Raw genomic sequence first — 22,101 nt, 5'->3', positions numbered from 1 at the left:
CCACTCTGTGTCATCTAACAAGCCAGAAATGCCATTTAAATGCCAGTTATGATGCAAAGAACTGAAAAAGATGAGACATGAAAAACTTTTTTTCCATGTTTTCTTTTGTCGGCAGAGAAACAAACCGTTATTTCCGGGCGAGCCTGCAGAGGGCGCTGTTACAGGAGAGCCAGACGAGAACATGCTGCTAAACAAGCGTGTGACAAAAAATTAAAAAAATAAAAACTCACCGCTGCATTCTTCATGGATCTCCGTGTTTACTCTTCCAACTTTCCGAGGTTCATGATGCTCTGAGTTTAATCTGACGAGGGGAGTTCTTCTCCGCGACTTTCCTCCAGAGTCGGGAAAAAGCTGCAGGGAAGTCGGGCCGCTCCGTGGGTAGCTCCACTCCTCTGGAGGCGTTGCGGGGTGAAGCTCAAGGCAGGGGGTGCTTCTGAGTCTCTGCTGCGATCTGAGAAAGGCCTCTTGGGCGATTGCTGATTTATGCTACTGCTTAGATGGCGAGGCGTGTGTGTGAAGCTTTTCTGAGGAGCATATGAAATGAAGTTGCCTGCCAGGCGGGACTCCTGAGTCTCTCTGCGCTCCTCTGGAGGCCTCCCTGGCTACTGTTGCTATACTCCTGCCTCTAAGGCAAATGGAAGATGCTGAAGTGACTCGTCTACTGGGTAGATTGAAGCACCGGGCTGGTGAGTTTCCTGCTGTGTGTGGACTGGAGCACCAGGAGAGCCAGAGTTCCCTTCAGAAGGAGTCCTTGAGAGTCTGCTGAGGTATATCGTTTCCTGCCAGGTGTGTCGTACAGAAGTTTGGGATGACGGGAAAGGGGTGGGGGGGGGGGGGTTATCGTGAGGCAATATGACACGTTTCCTTGTGGTAAGAAGCCGCCCGAGCGCCAGGCTACAAGTGTGGATCAGTACAATTTAGGCAGTGAGCAGGTCTGAGCTGGCAGGTGGTACGAGGTCCAAGGTCATTGCTGGTCGTCACGGTTGCAGTGAGGAGAGCTTGAGAGGCAATACAGGTTGTCATGGTAACGGCAGCGAGAGGTCACAGGTGTGTTTCAGCTCGGTGTTCCAGTCGCTGTTTCGGTTGCCTGTTTCGGCGGAGGAGGTAGGCAGTGGGAGAGAATCCCTGAGGTAAATGGAGAAATGTTGCACGAAGTGAAGAGAAAGAGGAACGTATAATAAATTGCTTTTTTTTGTCTATTTCTCTGGGAGGTAGAGAGGAGGTGATCTCTGATTGGACCGGAGGACGAGGAGAGGACGGCGGGAGGTAAAGTAGTGTATCAGTCTCGAGTGTGTTCGTCTGGAGAGAGGATGCTGGTGGTTTTCCCAGAGTCCATCTGAAGAGGTCGATGCTTGGCTCTGCCTCTGAACGTGCACCGGTAGGTCTCTTCAGGGGCTCCACCTGGAAGACAAAACACAGGGCACAGCACATTTATTATTGATATTATTATCAGCTGACCTCTGCGGGGATTTCCCTCGTCAGCAGTTCTGTTTGTGATTTTCATGGACTGACTCTGATCACCGTCGAGACGATGAAGGTTTCACGTGTCAACATATGGAAAGTCAAGACGAGCTGCACGATTAAATAATTTTATCCCCATTCAAGTTAGCAGAACGCTTAACCGGACGTCTGCTGCTCGTCTGCTCTTTAAATATCTGGATCACCTGCTCTGTGGGCCTGACGATATATGTATATATGTAATAAACATATAAACAATAAAATGAAGGGGGGCAGGTTTGATTAAACATTTGCTAAAGGCATTGGAGTTTGTTATATTACAAAATCTAAATAATGACAAAGATTTTCATTTTTATTGTAAATGCATATCAAAGCCAATTATTGGTTTTTGGTCTCATTAACTACTAATAATCTGTATCGGCCCTGAAAAACATGATGATAAGGTTGGGTGAAAAATCCATTTTTTTAGTAACTGGACCTCTGTGAGTTTTAGTAGAATAGGTCCTCCAGCTGGTGATGCTGTTCTACAGTATATTTGTCATGTTCAATGTCTGACAGAAAATAAATATTTAAACCAAAATGAACCTGATGATATCTTCATATCTCACTGAGGAGTCAAAGGGACCTTTAAGCTCCACAGAAATAGTGATTTGATGTATATCGTGATATATATTGATATCGACTGATATGAAAAAAATATTGTGATAAGACTTTATTACATATCGCTCAGCCCTACATTTGGCATATTTTTAGTATTTCACAGTAGCAATTTGAGGGTTAATGGAAACCCTGGAAAATAGCATAATAATGCGATGCAGAATGCAGGAGGACGTTAGGAAAGCAGAACTTCGCTCTCATATTCAGAGTCATGAGGGGGCCGAGGCTGGCTCTTAACCAGTGTCATTTGGCTTTTTTCTCCTTTAATTATGGATGCTGCAGCAGTGTGATCCGGCACACCAGGGGTGGTGAAGCACTTACTGCGTCGATCACAAAAATACTCCTAATCACAGTTAAGAACATCTGTCAAGCTGTGACGGCTCTCGGTTGCAATTACACGCATACTAATGGAAGATTTCTTCTATGACATGTTCATGTTTACAAAGTCGTGCCGGCACACGAAAAAGTGATTTAGACACAAGAACAAAAGTGCAGCAGCGAGCAGCGATGTCGTGTTTGTGCATGTCAGAGCGCCAGAGAGCCAAAACGCAGAGTTCATTCTGAAATAACAAAAGCTACAGTACTTGTTCAGTATGCAAAGCAGCTACTGGGTGGAAAATCTATTGTTGGCAGCCCACATTTGAAGGCACACAATGTACAGACACAGACACACACACACACACACACACACACACACACACACACACACACACAGATTCCCTGTTAATCTTCCTCCATCTGTGCAAGCTGCTCTTGGGTTGGGTCTCTGTCACACACACATACATCTCTTTGTGTGGGTCCTTTCTTTAAGAGACAAACACGTATGTTCTCAAGACGTACGCACACACACGCGCACACACACAAACTCCACTCCAGCGCGCGGTAAGTGGACGGCCGGCGGATTCAAGGTCTCTCCTCCATTTAAGGAACATTTTAAGGCCTTTTCTTTATCTAAAAACCTTCTCTCTGCACGGCTGAGCTTTGGAGCACTCTTAACCCCGCTGCTGCAGAAGCACTCGTCCACACATTCACTGTGAAAAGGACGGCAGATACTTCAACTCCTATGCACGCACACACACGCACGCACACACACACACACACACTCAAACACATCTCAAATTCAATTAAAGCGAGCTGCATGTGAACTTTAAACCCACCAGCAGGGCCGCTTCACAAACTTTACACGGCGAGAGCCGACGGCTTCGAGAGGTTTCTGAGTCCTTTGTGTGCTCGTTATTTGTCTCTGTGCTCATTTCCAGTCACTTTATGGTTAATTTATTTCTGTATGTGGTCATTTTGCATCACTTCATTGCTGTCTAGGATCACTTATGTGTCATTTTTTGTCTTTTCTTTTTGTCTCTTTAAGAATCTTTTTGTCTCTTTAAGTTAATTTTGCATCACTTTATAGTCCGTTTTTCCCCTTATGGTGATTTTGTGTCTCTTCATGATGATTTTCCGTCTTTTTATGGTCATTTTGTTTTCCATCACCTCATGGTCATTTTGTGTAACTTTGTATTCTCTTTCCAATTGTTTAGTGCCTGTTTATGGTCATTTTGCGTCACTTCATGGTCGTTTTGCGTCACTTTATGGTCGTTTATGTCTGTGTTGGGTCGTTTTGGGCCTCTTTGTGGTTGTTTTGCATCACTTTATGTGGTTTAAGCATTGAATGCAGCGTTTAGTGTCTGTATTAACTTTGCATTATTTGATAGTCATTTTTGTCTCTTTGTGTGGTGGTTTGCATGACTTCATGGTTGTTTTATGTCAATTTTAGTCATTTTGTGTGTCTTTGTGGTTGTCTTCCATCTCTTTGTGTCTGTTTTTTATTTATTAGCTCCCCAAAATAAAATGTGAAGTCACTTCCCACAGAGGTTCTGGTTCAGGGGCCCCTGAGCCTGCTCCCTGTAGGCCTGTTTATTATTAATTCATCCATGATACTGAAAGGCTAAATACCTACCACCTTCTAAATGTGGTCGGAAGGCCGCCAGGGGTGGCCAATCACACTCCGGGGGGGTGATGCCACCCCTGGCCACCACACAGGAGCAAACACACACACACAAACACACAAACACACACACACACTGACTCCTCTGTGACTGTATCGTGATAAGTTTACGCAAATCCACCTGTCCTCGTTCCTCTGCTTTAACTGACAAAGAAACTACAGTCGGCTCCTCACCACGCGTCTCTCTCTCTCTCACACACACACACACACACACACACACACACACACACACACACACACACACACACACACACACACACACACACACACACACAGGAGCCTTCGAGGCAAACAAATGAGACCTCAGCGGAGAGGCCAATTAACCGGCAGCAGGAAACGCCAAATGAAAGAGACATCAAGATTAATCTCATGAAGGAAGATGGAAGGAGAGAGAGCGGCGATGAGAGCAAAGAACCATTTCGTAGAAGATGCATCATTCTGTAAGCAGGAAGAATTAATAGTTCCCTCCCCACCGGCACAGTACAGCCTGCTATCAGGAGTTTACCAGAAATACAGTACGAGTGTCAGAATGCAAAAGAAACAGAGTTGACGGCTGGTTGCCCCGCCAAATTGGCTGTGAAGGTGGAAAAAAAAAAGACCATGGACGCCAAAATTAACGACCACTTGGCTGCAGGAAAGTGAGAAAAAAGACTGGATGAAAAACAGAGAGATGGAGGAGGAGCTGACCTGGAGGATCAGCGGCCCGAGGGACAGTAAAAATCATCCAGAGCCCAAATTCAATCGATTATACTTCAAATGTTTCTTCTCTGTCTCAAACCGCAGAATTTCAAGAATAAGGCTGATAATTTTCTTCATTTTTTTCAACAGCCAATTTTTTTTTTTTAATTATGAAAAGAGGAAAAACAACTGCTTTCTGCAGCGTCCAAAACTATTTTACAGATCTGATCACAACATTTAGAAAATTACACAATTTTTGACACATTTCACTGTTTTTATATTCAGCATTTCCGAACAAATTTACTGTAAACTGAGGATTTTTATTTCATTCAGAGTGTGAGGTTTTTGGGATGGTTCTGATAGTGAGCAGGCTGCATCATTGTTCTGCATCCAACCGCGACCTCTGACCCCGGAGACGAGGCAGGAAACCGAAAAGGGAAGTAATCCTCCAGGCATCAACAAACTGGTCTTGGTTGTCTCTGAGCTGCTGACGCGTGTTTTACTACGGAGAGTGACACACTGACCTGGAACAGCGTGTACGCACGTGTGTGTGTGTGTGTGTGTGTGTGTGTGTGTGTGTGTGTGTGTCTGTGTGTCTGTGTGTCTGTGTGTGTGTGTGTGTGTGTGTGTGTGTGTGTCTGTGTGTGTGTGTCTCTTGGCTGCAGCTCCATCTCATTTCCATCAGATTTGGCAGCAGGTAGCGATGAGGTCACGCAGTGTTCGCATCTCGGGCTGTTCTCTTTTTTTTTCATGACTCTTTTCTCCTACGATTTCGGACATGGATGGCATTTGAAGCAGAGAAAACACCCACCAACCCGCCTACACACACACTCTGCAGGAACAAATCTGGGTACTAAGCCAAGTGTGTGTGTGTGTGTGTGTGTGTGTGTGTGTGTGTGTGTGTGTGTGTGTGACCTCTCTCCACGAGCAGTTACTCTGCACCAATCCCACCAGGCTAAATGAAATGTTTTTTTTCCAGCAGAAGCACATTGGCTCCTAAAAAAAGCTGAAACAGATAAACGCTTTAACTGAAGCTGCCTCTGCTCGGTGTGGGTGTGGAGCTGCCTCTCTCGCTCTTTGTCGGAGCTGCCTCTGCTCGGTGTGGAGCTGCCTCTGCTCGATGTGGAGCTGCCTCTGCTCTTTGTGGAGCTGCCTCTGCTCGATGTGGAGCTGCCTCTGCTCGATGTGGAGCTGCCTCTGCTCGATGTGGAGCTGCCTCTGCTCGATGTGGAGCTGCCTCTGCTCTTTGTGGAGCTGCCTCTGCTCGATGTGGAGCTGCCTCTGCTCGATGTGGAGCTGCCTCTGCTCGGTGTGAAGCTGATCGAGTGCAGGTTTTAATTCGGCGAGTATCTGGGCTGTAAAATTAGGATCCTGCTCTGCGGTGAGTGGTTATTCAGTACGTATGAAACTATAGGGCCAAAACAATGAGACATGTTATCCTCTGGATCTGGTGGGTCCTGTTTCGAGGGGCACGGTATCCTGCACGGTGTCCTATAGACTGCAGTACAGTGTGATAGCGTCCCGCTCTCTCGCTCGGCATGCTGGAGTGGTGCGGTGCCCCTGATACGGCTCTGTAATGAATATTTTTCTGACAGGGTTGAAGCCTCACTGCAGCATTCCCATGTGCAACAGCCGGCCTGCAAACTTATCTCCTCCTGGTTATCTGAAGGATCTCGACGCGCAGACAGCCGGCGAGAAAGTGAAATAAGAATCTAGCAGAAAATGCTAATGAGTCAAACTGAAACTCGTTTCACTGAGGTAACACGAGACAAAATCTCACCGCTGAGCGACGACAGGGAGCAGGTACAGCGAACAATGATATGACTCATATCATAAAGACCGTCAGTGTCTCCGACACAAACATCAGGAGTTAGGAAGGTAAAATGGAAAATGTGAAAATAAAAGAGCATTTCAATGTTGGAAACATGTTTTTTTCTATAAAAGCAGTCTGTCTACTCTGTTGCTAATGTTTTTGATAAATATTGAAGTTTTTATCTATTTTCTTTCTAATTAATTTTGAGTGTGGGGGGCTTTTTAAAATTTTATTTGGGGGTAGAGAGGGTAAAACATGCAGCAAAGATCCGAGGCTGGAATCAAACCCGCTGTGTTTTTTTTAATAACTAATAATTGAGGTTTTTTTTTCTCCTTTTTAAAAAAATAATTTGGGGTTTTGGGGTATATATTCTGCTTTTTGGTGTGTTTTTTTCCCTAATATTTTCCTGCATTGGGTACTTTTACTTTGAATGCATTAAGTACATATTCTTGATAATATTTACTTACTTTTACTTAAAAAAAAAACCAAAGTATCTGAATACTTCTTCTATTACTGGGACCGGAAAAAATTACTGCTATAAATCCCTCGTTTAAAATCAATATGGTATTATTTATAGGATTTTATATTGATTTGATTTAGAAGTCTGTGACCAACATAAGCCAATAACAAATGTCCATTAAAAACAGTTACAGAAGAAGCTGCCAGCCCTTTTTCTTCAGCTTTTGGCCAAAAAAGATATAAAAACAAGACACACATACAAAGCACTAACTTTCACTTTAAAAATACACACAAGTATTGATTAAAAAAAATTAAAAACGGAAAAATGATGGTGGAAGCGGTTATTTAATGGCTGTATGTCCAAACAACAGATGAACCGACGACCGCAGCGAGCTTAAACCCTTTTTTTGGTACTTTTTCCTAAAAAATATAAATAAATCAAATTCAAACAGTCTTTTTACCGAGTGATGTCGCTCGACTCAGTCATGTGTACATTACAAAAAAAAGAAAAAAGGCAGCAAACACTGTGCTGGAGCTGCAGGTGCATCCTGGCAGAGCTTCACACTGAAGATGATCAAAAGGAGCCAGATGTGTTGAGTTCATTTTAATGAGGAGCAGAAAAGGATCCAGACAGCTATTTGAAGAAGACTGCATGAAAAATGTCATTTTACTCACCGACAGTAACGCACAGCCTTAATGGCCCACTTTATTTGAGCTCCATTTTCCGTCCGGGATGTTCGGCTTTTCAGTCTGCCGCTTCATTATGTGGCTGAGAATTGCCGTCGGTGAGTGCGGCATTTCAAAAGCCGTTCTCCTGCCACATTTCACTCAGCTTATCAATTCAAGCCCTTATGACCCTCTGATATTATATGATTTTATCAAGACTCATCATGAATTCAACAGGCTATGTTGACTTTACTTTGGCCTAAAGATAATTCAAATATAAAACCACTAAAAATCAAACAGACTTCTTCTGTAAAGACTCCCTTTAGAAAATTAGTTAATATCATCAAGAACATGAATCACGTTTCCTTACAGTTTCACATCAGTTTCAGTTATGCACAAAAATTACTGATTTATTGTGCAAACATCTGAATTGACCGATATTTGCCTTGTTGACCGCCATCCGGCTAAAAAGAAGAGCTCATGAATCACAAACTTAAATGAACGAGCAGCAAGAAGAAACTGATGTTTGACAAACTCTGTGATCTCACTGCTGTGTGACGAGACGGCGTAGACGGTTTTGGGACAAACAGAGGACTTCCCCGGGACGCTGTTGGGATGAAAAGACGCAAATTAACTCACTGGCGACGAGTCAGCGAATGCAACCTTTTGTTTCCCTAATAATGCGTCAAGGTTCAAGGTAGATTTATTTGTAATTTTATTATTATAATTTTATTTTTCATTATTATTGTTATTATTATTATTATTATTGTTATTATTATTATTTTTATTTACGGTTTTTGGATGTTAGGATGTTTCTGGGATTTTAAGAAATTTCTCAGATTTTAGAAAGTTTCTAGGATTTAAGGTGTTTTTAAGATTTTCAAATGTTTTTTTTTTATTTAAGAATGTTTTTTGGATTTCAGGACCTTTCTCGATTTTTAGGACGTTTCTATGATTTCTTGGGCATTTTAACGTTTTTAAGATGTTTCTAGGATTTTAAGACGTCTCTAGATTTTAGGATGTTTCTGGGATTTCAGAAGGTTTCATGGATTCCTCGGACATTTCTCAGATTTTAAGATGTTTTTCGAATTCTAGGACATTTCTTGGTTTTTAGGACATTTTAAGTACTTGTTTCAAGTTTCAAGGATGTAAAGACGTGTCTAGAATTTTTGGTAATTTCTCTGATTTTAGGACGTTTTTAGGATTTCAGTATGTTTCTTGGATTTCAGGACATTAGAAGCTTAGCGTGAATCTCTTAAATTTCACTGTGAATTAGAAAATGATTGGGGGGCCACCTGGCACCCTGTCAGGGGCCAGACTTGGCCTGCTGGCCATACACTGAACAGCATGTGAAGACCTTTATTAGTTTTGAATACATACACATATTCCACTCATGAGCTGGTTCAGTCTGAGACTCGGAGCGGTTCTCACAACATGTTGGTCTCAGAAACACCGAACGTTGAATCTGCGCGTTGTTTGAAAAAGGAGCTTGGAGTCGGTGGATTATGACACATGAGCAGTCAGCGCTAACTGAGCCGAGAGAGTCAGAGTGAAGTGAAGTGAAGCAGCCGAGTAAGAGCGAGCGCTGAGAGCAGAGGGCTGATGTCCGGGACAGACAGGACTGCAAACAGAGCGGCGTGTCTGATTATCAGTCCGGTCAGGCAGAGGAGCAGCGAGTTCAGCAGCAGAGCGAGTCACGCCGCAGTTACTGTCTGAATTTTACGCTTATGTCATGCAAAGCGAGTCTCCGCGGTTCAAAACGAGAGCACGAATGAGACTCTGACCTGATCTACAAACATGCTGCTGCTTTTTAGACCAAACTGACCGACTGGAAACAAGTCTGACTTCAGCGTGACTTTTACAGTGAGAAGGAGGGCAGCTTCATGTGAAATCAATTTCATTACTTTTTCTGTCTTTGTCTCTCTTTGTTTTTCCAGCTCTACTGATCCCACAAAAGCAGAATAATTTTAACAACCAATTAAACAGAAACGTCTTTTGTATCTGAACAATCGAGAGCTACAATTAGCGCGAGCGCTGACTCATGATTTCGACTTTTTCAAAGTAACAACCTGCTAATGATGAAAGTTAAACTCTCAAAGCAGCATTCACCGACAAAATGTCACAAAAACGAAAACACGTTACAGCTAACAGCAAACAGACGGACTAACGGACCAACCGTGAGCCGAGCGCAACGACACGAAGGAGAACAGACGAAAGCAGCGAACGTCGTGTTTGAGAGTTCACGTTGTCTGAAGACTTGATGTGTTTTTTGGGGTGACGAGTGGACATACAGAAGAGTTTGTCTCAAGAAAACTGACGCACCAGTACGGAAACTTCCTGGATTTGAAACTGACAATGAGGCGAGCCGAAAAGCATAAAAGAGGCAACGTGGAAACACTGCGAGGCGGCCACAGGAGCCGGAGCGAGCCTCGCCACCGATGTGGGTTTGCCACATTGATCAGTCATTGTGAAGAATAAAAATCATTGTTTGTTTATGCAGGTCATGTCACATGTGAGTTATTATGCAGCGGACACACTGAAGCTGTGCAGGTCTTCACGGTTTCTGAAGGCTGTGGTTAACGTGTGGACCTAGACCTGGTTTTGGTGGCACTATTGCAGCAGGAAACATTGCCAGTTTCCACGGCGACAGAAGGGTTGATTACTCTCTACAAGCCAGTTTCAGAAGTTTGCGTTTTCAGGGTCCCAAAACGCTGTTGTCACGTGAACGAAAGGCCAAAACACAACAAAAGTTTAACCGTTGCCGTGTCAACGACCTTTAAAACACAACCGTTTTTCTGGTTTGCTGGTCTGGAGCAGCAGTCCGCAGAGTCAGAAACGTTGACATGATTTCGATAAAACATACAAATCATTTGTGGTTTGCTGAAAAGTACAAAGCCAAAATTTTCCTCTGGCAACTGAGCTGCTTACTGTTGAAAACAATGAATGCATAAGTTTCCTGAAATTCAACTTAAATGTTAAAATGAATGATGAAACGAATAGTTAACTTTAGCTGGTTTTCCTGGTTCAGCGCGCTTTCACAGAGCTGAACCGACGTACCGCTGCAGGTGACAGAAAATCCATCAGAGGGCGACGGGAGACAAATCGTCAGATAACCAACCAAAGTGCGAGACGAGACAGAGGACGGCGTGTGAGCGCGCAGGACTGACTGGAGGAGGGACTGAGAGTTCAGCGGGCGCCTGCAGTGTGATTATGAGGACAGGTTTGACATCATTTACATTCAGACAACAGGGACAAGGACGCCCGCAGGGGTCTGAGACAAAGCAAGCTGCAGTATGCAAAATATCACCATACAAATTTCATCAGGCGCTTTTTATCGCACTGACTCGGAAAACACGTGTTGCAGTCCTCAGGGCTCAACTGTGAGGGTCTGCACAAGAGAAACACACAAAAACTGATGGTGATGATAACCTGTCGGCGTCAGAGCGGACGGCACAGTGAGTCAGCTGCACAAAACTGGAACAACGCGAGCGCTCCATGAATGAATCGCTGATCATCCGTCTGACGTTGGATATGATAATGTTTGAGATTTTACCGCAGTTATGCTCTGCTCAAACATGTGATGAGTTAGTGGTCCGAAGAGTGCAAATACCCACAGCCGAGCGTAACGACAGCTGCTCCGGCACCGTGTGAGAACCCCGCCGCCGTGACACTTTCACTTGTTCTTTGCTGCTCTAATTCAGAGGTCTAATAAAAGTTGGAGCGTGTACAAGAATCAATATGCAAACAGCTGTTTCTGCATCCATTTATGGCGAATTGTGAGAGTAAAAACGAGGCTCCACAATGATCGAGATTTAGTGTATTTTAGTGTGTCTTTATTTCTGTCTTTGTACAAACACAGTTTTATGCACCTGGTACCTAGAAATTCTACGACTGCTACACTAAATCTGGCCCCCGATAAGGTGCCGAGTGGCACCCCAAAAAAATTTCTAATTCATAATAAAAATAAAGTGAGACTACCGTTAACTCACTGTAAAACACACTTCATTCAAACTCCACAGTAGCAAAATAAAACACCCCCAAATCATCTTGGCCATCTTGTTTATTTGTCTAGTTATTAAGTGTCAACAATCACCAGCTCCGCTTTGGTCTAAATGATCCTTAATTCACCAAGTTAGACGTAAAAACGTGCTGTCATTCCCGACAGTCTCTTTCTGGCCACCAGCTGTTTACACTCCTGTAACTTCTTCCTTCACCACCAGGTGTCACTGTGTCTTTCAACTCAACAGTAGAGACAATAGACTGAGCTATGGTGGTGCATGCTGTGCACTACATACAATACGTTTAATCTAAAGAGAAGCACCTGGATGTATGACGGTATTCAAAAATATTTCTTTGGGATTTCTAAATACCCTGGTACCACACAAGCCCAGTATGCTGTTTTTTAAACATGAGAAAATACACTAAAAACAGGGGACAGACTCCTTTCCTATTGCCACAGACAGGAAAACAGTAAACATTATGAAAGCATCATGGAGGCCAGTGAAAATGCTACTGTGGTTACTTCTCCTTATATACCTCTTATTTATACAACCTCTCTTTCAAACTCAGTGCAGACTAATTTGGGAGGATGTTATTATAAACACACACACATTATATATATATACATACATACACATACACACGTCACACGTATATATAAAACACAACCCATTTGGTGGGTTTTTGTACAGTGGAAAGGGGCTTTAGTGTCATATCTTATTTGCATTTTGTTGCCTTAATCTTGTTTTATTATAAAAAAAAACAACATGTTGTCAGTTCTGGTCCATCTGCATGTTTTCTGCGTGATGTCTATTTTTATTTGGACTGAATTTTCTGTTGCGCGTTGAGAAGCCTGTCCAGTATGTGCTTGCGTACACGTGCATATGGAGCTGGACGACGATTCCTGTATGTTTGACCGCTGTAGTTTCTAATAAAGTCGACAATATCCTGCGTAATGAACACATGCAGACGTATTTACACACCAAGCAAACACTGAGCGAACACATAGCAATTATTGATAAAGTAAGCCCCTGTGCAGCTCTAAACCCAATCATTTCCTCCTCCTATGATGCCACACTTCTCCTCGTCCTCCCTATCAGGGACCTGAGTCAATATTTGCCGGGTGAAGTGACTGCAGACGGAGAGCAGATCCTGCGTGTTTCACACAGGCAGCACACAGCCTCCTATATCACCGGGGACAGTTATACAAGCAGGCCATGCGAGGACACATGGAGGCATGTACAGTACGAGGACAGTCACATGCGCACACACCAGCGCGGGCACTGACGTATAGGAAAGTGCATAAAGAATTCAGGACATTCGCTTGTGTCAAAACAACACACGCTGAAGCTATTATCCACATCTCTGCACACACGGTGCTTGTGTGCGGGTTAAGACATGCTCATTGTATACCATGCAGAATAAAGAAAACACACACACACACACACACACACACACACACACACACACACACACACACGGAGAAGCCCACTTGTCAGACTGAGAGCGCAGTATGGGTGACCTTGGTTGCCGTAAGCTTTGCCAGCAGCTGAGCCAAGACCTAACAGGGAGGAGGGGAGGGGGGGTGGGGGCAGCAGCATGGTGGACGGCTGACAGGAGGGGGGGGGGGGGGGGGGGGGCAGAGGAGTAGTATGGACGATCATATGGAGGAGGAGAAAAAAAGGATGGCGAGATGTGAGGGAGAGATGGAGCAGGCGGAAGTTGAGAGGGAATAACAAGGAGAGGGAAGGAGGGGTGGAGGGAGGAAGGAAGAAGAGAGTGGAGGTGTGAAAAGCTATGTATATGGATTAGCTGGAAACGTCTTCCTCCCGTTGCATAGCAACCGAGCGAAAGTCACGAAAACTGAACCCTGTGCAATCTGCCAAAAAGGGGAAAAAAAAGAAAAGTACCACTCTGCTTTTCAGGCACTCAGAGGCTCAACAGCCCCTCCCCTCCCCCGACACACACACACACACACACACACACACACACACACACACACACACACACACACACACACACACACACACACTCAGCCTACGCACACACAAATCCATGCAGCTCTCAGAGGATGTGGTTTCGGGATGACGGAGGAGGAGCAGCTTCAGGGATGGAGAGATGAGAATGATGGAGAGATGGAGAGAGAGAAAGATGAGGGAAAGGAAGTTACCAAAGGAAGTGAGGCTCTGCTGAATGTCAATTTTTTTTTTTTTTTAATTCAAAGCTTCAATTAACCCCTTAGGGCCCGCTTTAAAACCAGACACACTGGTATCTCTCTCTCTCTCACTCTGCAAACAAATCAAGAATCAAGCTTTAAAAAAATGTTATACACAGATATGATTTTCTACTTTCATTGAGTTCATTTTTTTAACAAACATGAGTCCTAATCATGAATATCAAATATTCATTAATTTGAAGGATTTTAAGCCTTTAAATGCCAGGTTTTTGTCATGTTGTCACAAAAACACAAAAAAATCCATGCTAGTCCATGCTAAGAAGATTATTTTTTAATATCACAGCCTTGGGATACATTATTATTTTTATAAATTTTCTATTCTGTTTAAATTTTTTTACATTATTTGTGCAGTGTCAAATACTCACTGATTGCCCTCTGCACACAAAATGTGCCTCTTAAAATCAGGATAAAATATATTAGATAATAAAAATATTATCTACTTTTACTGAGTTAATTTTTTAACCAACCTCTGTCCTAATTGTAATGATAAAAATTTTTTAAAAGTTTTTAGATTTTTTTGTTATGATACCACAATGTTTTCAAATTCAAAATAATAAAAAAAATCAATATACCAGGCCTTTATGCTGACTAGATTTTTATTTTTTATTTTTGGAGGTTAGCTAACCAGTGAAGACCAGAGGGTCAGCGGGCGTCATGTTTCCAAAAATTAAAGCTGCTGGCTGGCTGTCTGTCAGCAAAACCAACAGAAAATGAAATTTAAGTCAAAACATTTAGGTCACACACAAAACGGTCCTTTTTTAAAATCACATAATTTTACGCTTTTTTTTTCTTAAAAATCAACGAGTCAGTTACCAAAAGATGGTTTCAGGCTGGTTTCAAAGTAATGAAATAAAAAAATGTGATCAATCACATCTGAAATTCTGCAATTAATAGCGCTTAAAAGAAATAAAAAATCTCCTGACAGCATTTAAACGCGATAACGAGACATGCAAACTGCAGCATTCAAACACTGATTTAGAAATTGTGTCAACGTCATGAATGAAACTTTGCAGCTTCAATGAAACTTTTTGCTCGAGAGAGAAAAAGAGCTGATTATTCATCGTCGGAGCCATTTTAGCGCAGCATAAACAATCTATGAGCGTGCACACGCTGGTCTTTGTTAAACAAGTCGAATCTGTCAGATCCATCAAATGAAGAGAAATGGCCTTCGGTGTAGTCTCTGCTGCAGAGCGAACGCTCAGTATCACTGTTTTCATTGACGCTGGCTGAGTCACAGCACGCCTTTTCTTTAGACAGCAAACCACCCGCCACATCACTCAGCACCGTGCCACATTCCTGCTTTACATTGTGTTTCAAAGAGCAACAGCCCGAGCTTTACTGCGAACAAATATCCGACATGTAAAGGGAGCAGCTCCTTGAGAGAGAGCCGTCTCTCTCTTCTTAAATGCCTGAGGCAGCGATAGCAGTTTGTCTCTTCATCTCTGCTGCTTCTTGAGTCTCTCAAGTGTCACCGTAAAGCACATATTGTACAGCCGAGGAAGTAAACTGTCTCAGTGGAAAGTATTCGAGCTTCAAGGATAGTTTATTTTTAACACGCTCACACAGCACTTCCCAAAAGTAGTTTTTTTTATGCTCCCTATTCGGGTGCTCCAATCGATCGGCCACAAATCCAATATTCAGTAGACGACACACACAAAATACATTTAAAAAACTCAACAGCAATATTTTTTTTTCAAAAACCATGATCCGGTTACTCGGGAAAATCCGGTGCTTATTGTGAGCTATTTCATGTAGGAACTATTTTCTCTCTACCGAACGACACCTGCCAACTGTATCACTGTGCAGAAGGGAGCACGCACTATGCTGACCTAACCGGGACATTTAGAAATACAGAAGATATGTTTTGCATTAAATAGAGGTGCTCCTCTTGCTATTAAACTCATTACATATAGTGCACAGCACGCACCATCAGTGCTCAGTCTGTGGTCTACTGGTGGAACTGACAGCTGAGCTGAAAGACACAGCGACACCTAGTGGAGGAGGGAGAAGTTACAGGACTGTAAACAGCCGGCGGCCAGCAGGCAGAGTGACTGAAGGGAATAACCGAATGGTTTTTTTACATCTTACTTGGTGAATTTAGGATTTACTTGGACCAAAGCAGAGCTGGTGAAACTTACCAATCAGATTACCAGCAGGAGGATCCAAGACGGTTTGGGGTGAGTGTTATTTCGTTTCTGTCGAATGTTTCATGAAGAGTTAATGAGGCAGTTAATATTTGTCAGTCTTCTCTGACAGAGAGCTGAATTCAGGAGGTGAACAGTTGTATTTTTAACATTTTGTGGGTTTCTGTTGTGTATTTATTAGTCTGAAAGGCTGAAAGTAAATAGAGCGCTGGCTGTCTGGGGGGGCGGGGAGGGAGGGTGTCATATATGGTATACCCCGGTGAAATTTCAGAAAGGTATGAAGGTGAGAAAAATGACAAAGCCTGAAACCTAAGACGTACAAAACAGACAAATTTAGCCCAAATTTATTGGAGCGCCTTTGAAGACAGTAAATCTGCAGACTGCTTTCACTCTGAGTTCAAAATTGGTGGACTCGGATGTGAAACTTAGTACCAGCAACCAACAGCAAACCATGTTACGCTGGAAAGTCCAAAAATGGCGGCGGTTCACCTTTTGACTTGTTCAGTTTGTGCAGCAGAATGAAAACTGCCAGCAGACCGTCTGCAGGGTGTTTTCAGAAACCATCTCATACAGAAAATGAAGACGACGCTGGATCGGGGCGATGCAGAAATGTCATCTGCAATTCCAATGATCATTTAGAGAAAGCGAGCTGAAGGCAAACAGGTAGAGTCACAGTCATTATTACCTCTTCATTAAAATGTAACCTAACCCTGCAGTCAGAGCAGCGCCGTCATTACTGCAGAGCGATGCTCTGATTAGCTGCCCGTCGCACACTAATCACTTGACAAAGTCTTCAGCTGAGGTCCAATCAGCAGCACGCCAACGCCGAGTTAAATGTCATGTCTCCAGCACCGACCTACTGTACAGCTCTACGTCAAAATGTGTTTGGGTGATCAGGTAATACTGACCACACGAGAGCGAAGGTGGAAATGGACCCTCTCGCAATACTATGATTAAAAATCAAAACAAAAACTCAAAGGCACTCTCTTAAAATGTTACAACCTTTTCTACATCTTTGTCATGATCAAACATGCCGTAGAAATAAAGGCATTTCAAGAGAGTGCCTCAGAGTTTTCATTTTCATTTTAGAAATTTTTAAACAGTTTTACATCAGTATTGTCCCTTGAAATCATGCCAGGATGTGCACCCTGTTTAAAAATAATAAAAACATTTTTGCACAATATCGGATTTTTTTGCAGATATCCATTATGCCGATTTATAGCAACTCATTTGCAACTCAATTTTGTTGTACATTTATAATGACGAGTAAAGTATTTTATGTCTTTTGTAAGATACAGTTCAATATCAGCTAAATAAAACTGTTATTCTAAAGATAACTCAGAAAGTTCTCTTTAAAAGAAAACCCTGCAGACGGCTGTGAACCTTCTGCACTCACACAAACAGCATTTCGTCTAATTATCTCCTGCAGATACAGAGACGGGCGTAATTACGCTCCGCAGATGTTTAATATCACGTAGCTCAGCAACACAATCACTCACTTTAATTTACAGAAATTAATAACTATTCAAAATGCAACCCTACTTTGAGAAATTGCTATTGGATATCCAATCCAGTGTTTCTCCTTAAAAGGGCTGCAATTACGCAAAATAAACATACAAGAAAATGAAAATTGATTGGGCTTCAAAGAGCTGATGGGGAGCCCTAAAATGCTTTAATTGGCTTAATCCTGGAGAACTGAAACAAACTGAGAGCACCGTCACAGCCGCCGTCCTCCGACTGACAAACAACCTCAAACTGAGTCATCACACAGATGTCTCTGCTGCCAGCGTCACCTCTGACCCCGGCCCGGTGACGGGTTCACGCGGCGGTCAGCTGTCAGCCGGAGTCTTGATGATCAAATCGATCGCGCAGCATCAAAAAAGCAGGGAGAATCGGGACAATACGGGTGTTTGAGGGGGACGCTCGGACGGGAACAGGGGCTCGCTTGTCTCGGGTTCCAGCCGCGTTATCCGGGCCCCCCGCCAGATTACCCAGAGCCACCCGGCAGCACTTCACGCTTCCATAAATGAGGCCTGGAACCACAACAGATGACCAAACACTGGAGCTGGATGCCGCGAGCCGCTTCATTAACGCAGCCGAGGGGTTTGTTGTGCTGTCAGCGCAGCCTCATCGGGCCTCGTCAGGAGGAGGCGGCGGATAACGGCGTGATGAGAGCAAACGAGAAAAAACATGCAGCTCACACACAAACAAAGCAGAGAGATGCTGATGCTCAGAGTGTTTCCCTCAGACGCACATCTGACCGCTCCGATCTGGTCAACACGCTCAATGTCACACACACACGCACACACACACACACACACACACACGCACACGCACACGCACGCGCGCGCGCACACACACACACACACACACTTACATAAAAGAAGGTGAAGTCCCTCCCCTTTCCGTGAATCACCGTGGGACATTATTTTGCAAAATATCAAATGTGCCGTTACCAAACGTGAGAAACAAATAATTTTTTGATCCGGCTTTAATTTCGCCACATGATAAAGTTTGTCAATTTAACCCTTTAACGCCTCAGCAAACTGGCTTAATCTCAAAAACATGGGAAGAAGCTGATCAGCAACGTAAGAAGACAAGACCCAAAAAATTTGAAAGAAAGTAGTAAAAAGCTACAAAAAAAGCCCGAAAATTAATGACAAAAATTTGCTGACATATAAATAAATAAATTTAAAAAAAGAATAAAAACACCCACAAACAAAGAAAGAACTGATCTTCAGGTTAAATATTTAATTATGATTATTATAAATATAGTTTTTCCCTATTTTTTTCCTGTTTTTAAATTTTTTAAATCCACGAATGCAATTTGTGGAACATTTTTTTATTCAAACATTTTTATACTTAATGTAATTAAGTTGAAGTTATTAAATCACGTTACTAATTCAACTGACTTAAATTTAGTGAATACTTCCAAATATAGAAATCTGTGTTGATTTTAACTTAAATAAAAACATGTTGATGTAAATCAATAAAATATTTCATTTTTTGTTGGTATATTTTTTAAAGTGCGTGCTCTTCCTCAGGTCATCAGTTTTTTATTCTCATGTTTCAGCTTTTGTCCAGCATCTTGTCGATGCGTCGCCTCGATTGCGGCAGCTTTTGTGAACTCTTTGTAGAAAATCTATTTGTGGCTGCAGACGTTTTACTCGTCACCACGGCTGATGTGACTGGCAGGTTTGATCTCAGCACGTATAGACTGCTGTTTATATGTCAGATATATTTTTAGGTACCTGAGAAACACTGTGTATTTAAAGGTTGAATATCCAGCGTCGCTATCTCTCCGTTTCATCGCTTCAGCTTAAGAGTCTTTAATCTTTGTGTTCATTTTCGTCTCATTAAGACGAGGCGGGACAATCAGGCTGCACAAGTGATGGACTTTTAAATTTCTCTTCCTGTTGAAGCCTTGATTAATGCTGGCTGTCCGCCTGAGGGACGCGTGTCTCCACATCTCAGACCGAATCTCCTTAATAACCTGTCTCATCAGTTCCATTATAAAACATTATTAGATTGAGAAAAACGTCTGACGGTGCAGAAGCACAGAATGACAAAATGTTCACTGAAGATTCTCATTAACTTTGGCTCCGTTAAAGTCACATTTTCATTATCGACGTGATGTAGTTTTTCTTAAATACTAAACACATGAAGTGACTAAAAATGGCGGCCATATTTTCAGTTTCAGCAAACAAAAAAATGATGCCTGGAAACCAACCAGAAAACTACAAGTGCAGATACGACGAACAAAAGTCGTCTTAAGGGGAAAACAAGTTTTTCTTACCATTTTTTGTGTTTTAGACGGCGGCCGCTTACACCGGCGTTCAGCGGTTACTGTAATCAGCGAGCACGATAATAAACGATAGTATCAGGGCCGGATCGAGACATTTTGGAGCCCTAGAAGAGACTGAGATTGGATCGGTATGTTCAGTAACAACAATAATATTAATAATGATGACAGCAGCTTTGTCTGAATGTCCCCGCTTCACAGAGACGTGTAGATGCAGATCAGAAGTTTCTTCTCCTGCTAAAGTCACCTGATTCATCCGGACAGTTAAAGAGGACGAACAGATTACTGCAAAGACATGAACCTGCAGCAGACAGAGGACAAACACCTGCTGGGACACCTGTCGGAAAATGCGAGCGGAGCAGACGCCGGTGGAGACACCAACGGAGACACCAACGGAGACACCAACGGAGACACCGGCAGATAATATGAGCCGGATATTGATACAATATTGGCGTGCTAAATATCACAATACTATACACTGATTTTTCCCACCAAACCCACGAAAACTGGAGCAAGAGCTGCTGTAAACGTACGCTGCTTGGATCGACATTTTAGGTGAATTTCACAGGAATCCAGTGAGGTCGAAGGTTGAGCTGAACCCAACTTACAATAATAATTTTTTTTGAAAAGCATTTGCACTAAAACTCTGTTTCTGCTGCTGTATTGTGCATAACACGTGACCTCACACGAAAACCGGCTCTTTTCTTTTTGCACACACGACACTGCACCAAACTGTCCACATGAAGATGTCTGTATGTCCACAGCATGTTTGTATGTAGGAAAGTATGTACACCCTCTATATTTTCCTTCTTTTTAATGCCTGATTGTTTAATTTATGTACATATATATGTGTGTGTGTGTGTGTGTATATATATCCTATATTAAAAAAAATTTATACTTTAGCTTTTTGCACTGTGGGCAATTTTTAATTCCTGCATGTCTAACAAACATGTCAGAATTGATGATAAAGACGACTTTTACTTTGACTTTTGGACGGTCAGCAGGTAAAAGAACAAATATGATGACTGATAGAGATGCTGTTTGTTTTCTCTGCTGAAGGTCTGAGGACAAAAGCATTTCTAAATAACGGAAAAGAACAGTGAGTGGGAAATCGCTCCTCTCTTGCCTTTGGACATTTCCTCCCACACAGCGTGTTTGAGAAATTAAAGGTGTGCGTGAGCCTTCGCACTCAATGTTTCCAGCAGCCAGCATGAAGAGCGAGGAGCTGCGCAGAGGTAGTTACTGACGGTTAGCTCAGAAATACTGAATTTCGAAGAAAATGTGTTATTTTACAAGAAGAATAGCTAAAGTCCGGGTGTCCAAACGTTAACCTGTGAGTCCTGTCTGCTCAGTAAAGTCCTGTTTTTGGTGCCTAACCGCCGTGACTTTCTTTTCACTGAATCAGTCGCCCTGAAAGACTCAACAATGTATTAAATCCAACTTTTCATCCAAATTAAGTACATTTTAAACACAGGAAAAATAAAAAATGAAAAAAGTGGATGGAATAAAATGCTAAAAACTCAAAAATTAAGATCTCGTAAGCCCTTGAAACCTGAGCAGGTTTGGTCTGATTTCTGTCAAAAACAGGGACAGAAGGCAACTTTTTTTTTTTTTTTTAATTTCTATTTATTTTCAGACAGAAGGCAACTTAAGAAGAAATTACTCAGCATTTAGCAAGAAATTAATAAAAAAAGTACAAGAGAATGACCAGAAACTTTGGAAAAGTGTTTAAAAATTGCAATAATTCTGTAACATAATTTCAAATGTGTATGGTCTTTCCCTCGATTTTTTCTTATTTAATAATTTTCTACATCTACAAATTTCTATAAATTTTCTCAAATATTAGCACAAATTGTTTAAGAAAAAATAAAAGAAAATTACCTGAAAATAATTTTAAAAATCAAAGCAAAACAAATAAATAAAAAGTAGAAAAGAAGAATAAAACAAGACATTATAATAATTTTGTAACAGAATTTTATAGATGTTATTATAATACTTAAATATATTTTCCCTAGCCTTTTTTTGCTATAAAATTTAGCTTTTTATAAATAATTCTCTTAATCTACTGATTTCTTGTAATTTGCAGGACATTTCTTACCATGTTGCTCACTGACTTTTTTCCTCGTGTTTTGAAAAGAATTGGCACCAATGTGCTCAGAGGGTGAAAGTTTAAATATTTGTAAAAGG

General features: G+C 42.2%; 1 long non-coding RNA gene across 1 annotated transcript in view; it reads right to left on the bottom strand.

Annotated features, from left to right (window-relative positions):
* Nucleotides 1-238: 238 nt before the first annotated feature.
* Nucleotides 239-22,101, bottom strand: part of LOC121957262 — a 42,503-nt gene continuing 20,640 nt past the window's right edge. Inside the window, exon 3 of the long non-coding RNA XR_006106743.1 lies at nt 239-1,401. This is a non-coding gene — a long non-coding RNA (uncharacterized LOC121957262). The remainder of the gene's footprint in view (nt 1,402-22,101) is intronic.

This window comes from Plectropomus leopardus, chromosome 17 (assembly GCF_008729295.1).
Source record: "Plectropomus leopardus isolate mb chromosome 17, YSFRI_Pleo_2.0, whole genome shotgun sequence".
In the NCBI taxonomy this organism is placed as follows: domain Eukaryota; kingdom Metazoa; phylum Chordata; class Actinopteri; order Perciformes; family Serranidae; genus Plectropomus; species Plectropomus leopardus.
The sequence above is the reverse complement of the archived record's forward strand: the minus strand, read 5'-3'. Positions and strand labels throughout refer to the sequence as shown.